The sequence below is a fragment of the Enhydra lutris genome, unplaced genomic scaffold (assembly GCF_002288905.1).
Source record: "Enhydra lutris kenyoni isolate GAN:26980312 unplaced genomic scaffold, ASM228890v2 scaffoldscaffold49, whole genome shotgun sequence".
Classification (NCBI taxonomy): Eukaryota; Metazoa; Chordata; class Mammalia; order Carnivora; family Mustelidae; genus Enhydra; species Enhydra lutris.
This window is the reverse complement of record NW_019154133.1, coordinates 1,766,947-1,772,330: the sequence shown is the minus strand read 5'-3', so window position 1 is coordinate 1,772,330 and position 5,384 is coordinate 1,766,947.

Sequence of the window (5,384 nt, the reverse complement as noted above, 5' to 3'; positions counted from 1 at the left end):
TTACATGAAAGAGGAACATATTCAGAAAGCAAAAAGTCTGAGTTTGAAGTAAGGTGAAAACAAAGGGTAGAAACATATAATTAAGGAAGTGAGGTTGGTTGCACAAGTATCAGAAAAACAAATGGACACACTTAACTAGGTTGAAAATGTTTAAACTCAGCAGCCTCTATTTGAAGAGAGTAGGGAAATAATGAGAGCACATGAAAGAAGCATATTGATCTTCATTGGATCACTGGGGTTACAAAATTTGAAGAAAGCTTTTATTTTTTATACCCTATTTGTATTTCACTTTTTGTTGCATTGGGGAACACATTCTGAACAACAGTAATTAATAATAGTTATAGCAGACCTCATTGCTTTTTTTCTTAATATTAGCATATCTCTACCTCTTATCTTTTTTTAAGATTTTATTTGTTTATTTGAAAGAAAGAGAATGAGTGAGAGGGAAAGAGAAATGAACAGGGGTAGGGGGAAAGAAGAGGGAGATTCACACTCCCCACTGAGCAGGGATCCAGACATGGGGATTGATCCCAGGACCCTGAGACCATGACCTGAGCTGAAGGCAGATGCTTAAACAACTGAGCCATTCAGGTGCCCCTATCTCTACCTTTTCAATCTTAAATATCATTTTGACCATTAGTATGAGATATGTCTTCCTTACTTAGCTACATAAGTATGTATATGCTTTAATATTTTAAGAGAATTTCTTTATTGAGTGTGGTTAATGGATTTAATTGAAAGGTCTTTTTTAGCATCTGTTGAAATTTTAAGTTCTATTGGTATCTCAGGTTGATATTTATACCAAAATTAATACTTAGGTTCTTGAGCTAAAGAAATAATATTTAAATATGGTAAGTGCTGGGGCACCTGGGTGGCTCAGTGGGTTAATAAGCCTCTGCCTTCGGCTCAGGTCATGGTCTCAGGGTCCTGGGATCAAGCCCCGCATTGGGCTCTCTGCTCAATGGGGAGCCTGCTTCCCTCTTTCTCGATGCCTGCCTCCCTGCCTACTTGTGATCTCTCTCTCTATGTCAAATAAATAAAATATTTGCAAATAAATAAATAAATAAATAAATAAGGTCCTTCTTTTAAGGGATTGTTCTATTATATTTTATTATTTTTTTTAAGATTTTATTCATTTACTTGACAAACAGAGATCACAATCTGGCACCCCAGATTGTTCTATTTTACATGATAGTATTTTATTTAGGAACTTAATAAAAACACTCATATATGGCATTTTTTTATACCAGTTTTTGTAAAATTTAATGCCGGAGAACTGTTGTTCTCAAGAGTGTTTGTCAAAAACAATGCTCCATAATTAAATAGATATGATAAATGCTGCTTTATGAAATCTTTTTTCAGAAGGTATTAATATTCACATAGTAAAGCCTTTAGAAAATAATCCATTTAATCCCCCATGAAAGATTTCGCTTATTTTGTCTGTTTTTCTGTTTTCTTGATATTTGTCTATCTTATTATTTGAACACATCTCTCTCTTCTCTAAGATATATATGTGTGCCAGGCAGAATTATGACCCTCATAATTTTGCCCCCTAATGTTATAGTTTTGAATATGTTACATTACCAGGCCAAAAAGGGACTTTGATGTAGTCAAGTTGACTAATGAACTGACCTTAAAATAGGGAGATTATCCTGATAGGTACAGTGTATTCACAGGAGCTGTTAAAAGCAAAGCTTTCTCCTGGCTCTGAAAAGGGAAAATGTTAAAGAGATATGGGAGTGTGGAAGTCAGAGAGATTTGGTGTGTCCCTGCCAGTTTTGAAGATGGAACAGGCCACAAGTCAAGGAATGTGGGAAGTCTTAAGTAGCTAAGAATGACCCCTGGTCACTTGTTACTTCCCTGGCCAAAGGAAGGAGACCCTTAATCCTATAACCACATGAAATTGAATCCTACCAAAACCCTGAAAAAGCCTGCATGTGGATTCTCCCCTAAAGCCCCCACATGATAGTCCTGGTTGGCTGACACTCTGATTCTAGTCTTGTGAGACCCTAAGCAGAGTAGCCAGTTGAGCCTGTCTGGACTCCCAACATTCAGAACTATGAAATGAGAAGTGGGTATTGTTTTAAGTTGTTAAATCTGTGGTAATTTGGTAGGACAATAGAAAACTAGTGTAGTATATAACATAGCTTCACAAATAATAAGTAATAGAAAAGGTGCAATTTAAACTAAATAGGGATAGTACATTAAACTGTAGAATTCATCTAGAAAACACAGTTTTTCCATGTGAATGATCCTAGATTTTACTTTAGAGATGAGGAAAAATTTGGACCTAAATTCACACATGAAATTATAAGTTTTACTTTACTTCGTTTAGGTTTTGTTTAATTGTGTTTGCACTAATTGATATGCTCATCGTATGTGAAAAACTGAATCAACCTCAAGAGAATCTTGTGCATCCTACAGTACAGTGATCAGTTAATATACAGTGGTGAAAGTGATACTACTCTCCAGGGGACACAAATCATGTTTGTGGGAAGCATTTTGCAATTTTGGTATTTTTTAGTAACCTGAGCATATTTTCTCCAATGAAAGCGCTATCCGTGAAATGTCCAGCCAAGATTCCTATCATTTAAATATTCCTTTTCTGGAATCAGAATGCTCAGGTATTGTAAAAAAAAAAAAAATGTGCATATTAAATAAAAGTATTTGTATAAAGTATTTTTAAAATGATTATATTTACTAGTATGATGCATAACATATGAATTGATTTTTTGGGTGAAAAGTGTCCATAGTATTGCAATTGAAAAATTTAAAGAATACAAAATTACTCTAGAATTCAAAGGAAGAAATCTAGCAGCTTCCAGAGGCACCACTCAAGATATAAAAGAGAGACACACACAATTAGAGACACTCAGAGACACAGAGAGAGAGAGACTCCTTTTGACCTTTCTCCTGCCCTGTAATTTGGAAGGCAGGGAACTACTGCCAGTAGGAAAGAGCCAGTTTGTGAAACCAAGCGGACCAAGCAAGGGCGAAAAATGACTTTAAGAGAAAACAGGGCAAACTTAGAACAAGTGACAGATCAACTCTTAGCCAATTGCTTTTGGGAAATCAGTAAACTCACATTTAAAACAAAGTATATCCTATAAGATAGTGGTATAGAAGTATCTTTCCTGAGCAGTAGTGTATGCACATATGATTGATACATCTAGCTTTATAGTCTTGAAACTTGCTTTAGCATCATTATTAAAATTAAACATTGTCATAGAATTTTAAAGACAGTATTTTAGGGTTCATCCAGTTCTCCATTTAACAGATGAGAAAAGTAAAATCAAAAGAATGTAAGTGACCTATCAGATCCTCATCTTTTTCCTTTCAGTCAAGCATAGTGTCTATGGTACTGCATATTCCCTTTTAGAAGTTCTGAGAAAACGTGTGCTCACTTCATGGTAAATGATCTACAACTCTTACATGTGGCACAGTAACAAGCTCCATACAGAATGTGCATACAGTTGCAACTTAGGAGAATCATATGTATGATCTAAAGTCTGTATGTCATATATAATATATGTCAGTGAAATAGCTACAAAATGATAGTTCTGGGCTTTTTTTTTTTTTTTTCATTTTATTTATTTATTTGACAGAGATCACAAGCAGGCAGAGAGGCAGGCAGAGAGAGAGGAAGGGAAGCAGGCTCCCTGCCGAGCAGAGAGCCTGATGCTGGGATCATGACCTGAGCCAGAAGGCAGAGGCTTTAACCCACTGAGCCACCCAGGTGCCCCAGTTCTGGGTTTTAAAGGGCTTGCCTTTGATGGCCTTACTGACCCATTTTCCTGACAGTAATTTGTCTTCAGTAAACTTAACCACCCGTTTTGTTTTGTTTTGTTTTTTCCTATTGATAATGTTTTCTGTAGCAACTGAAAAGGATAATAATCATTTAGTTTGAAATGTTTGGGTCACTTAATTACAGACGGTAGAAACCTTATATGATTTAAATAGTAAAAGCAATTTAGTGAGAGTACTGTGTAGCTTACAGAATTTTGAGGAAACCCGCAGAATAAATTTTGGAAAGTAAGAATCACATAAAGGAGGGTATGGAGCCAGAATCGGCCAAATTAGGCTGCATAATTAGGAAGGCAGAACACCGCTGATGCTGAAGCTGAAGCTGAGCCCTGAAAACTGTGGTTCGCATTGAGACTCTTGGCTCTGAATTACCACTTTATCAGCAGTGCTGAGCTTAAAAGAGAGAGAGAGAGAGAGAGAGAGAGAACAAACATGCTGGTACTGCTACATCAGTCACGGCGCGTCCTCCTTACTCACATCACTTGATCATGATGCAAGGCAGGCAGCTGGTCATTTGATCAGCTAAGCCTAGTTTAACAATCACTGGGTGTGTATTTTTCCATTTTTCCCCAGACTACCTTCTGGCGGGACTGTTTGAATTGACGAGTCTGAGTAGCTGAAAACTACATTTTGAAATCTCCTTTGTGGAAAAGGCATTTGATGTAATTCTGACAATCAATCCAGTTCTTGGAGACTTAGGTTTAGAGCTGTATTACTTTCAGGTGTGAAGCATCCTTGTGGTGTACAGATCATGTAATGTGGAGTAGTTCCAGAAGGCAGCAACTTTCCTTGGCAGCTTCCTGACAGTGCTACGGGTAGAAGCTCTCTTCTCTACACAACTTGGGGCGTCATCTCTAGAAGCTCAGCCTGAGTTTCTTTCTTCGGCCCTCCTAATAATGCTTTGGGCCATATATGCCTCAAAAATTTATTCATGCTTCAAACAGCGACGTATCACTATGTTGCCTATAAACCAGGAATGCTTATTAATAAGTAATTAGAATCTGGAAGTTGTTCCCTGTAACCTATCTTAAGAAAATAAGAATTATAATAGGCTATTTCTTTGGGTTTGTTTGAAGGGTGTGAAAATCCATGAATCTAGAAAAAGGGAACTTGGAAGTGAAGGACACTCCATGATAAAGTGGTTAATTTAACTCCTGTGGTTTACTGCACAAAGTATATTGAAGACCAGCTTTGCTGTATCAAGTGACTGGTGCAGCTGAGCCAAGGAAACTTCTTGGAACTGTGGAGTGGCCTGCTTGCTTATAACTGTAGTGAAGAATTTAAAGCAAAGATATTAGGCTCAGTGTCTTCATTGTCTGCTCAGTTCAGAGTCAGAAAACCAGGACCTTGAATTGCTATTCTAAAATATTGTTATCCTTGCTGCTACAGAGTTTGTATACTTGCAATTGAGATACTGCTCAAGTTCATGTGATATGCCAAAATGGGGTTTGTGTTGGTTTAATACTATGCTAACTTGCCTAAGATAGGACTAATGTTTCCAAAATCCTCTTTATTGAATGCTTCCAGGTTTGAATTGACAGAAATTTTGCTCAAGATTTGTAAAACAGAAGTGAGTAATA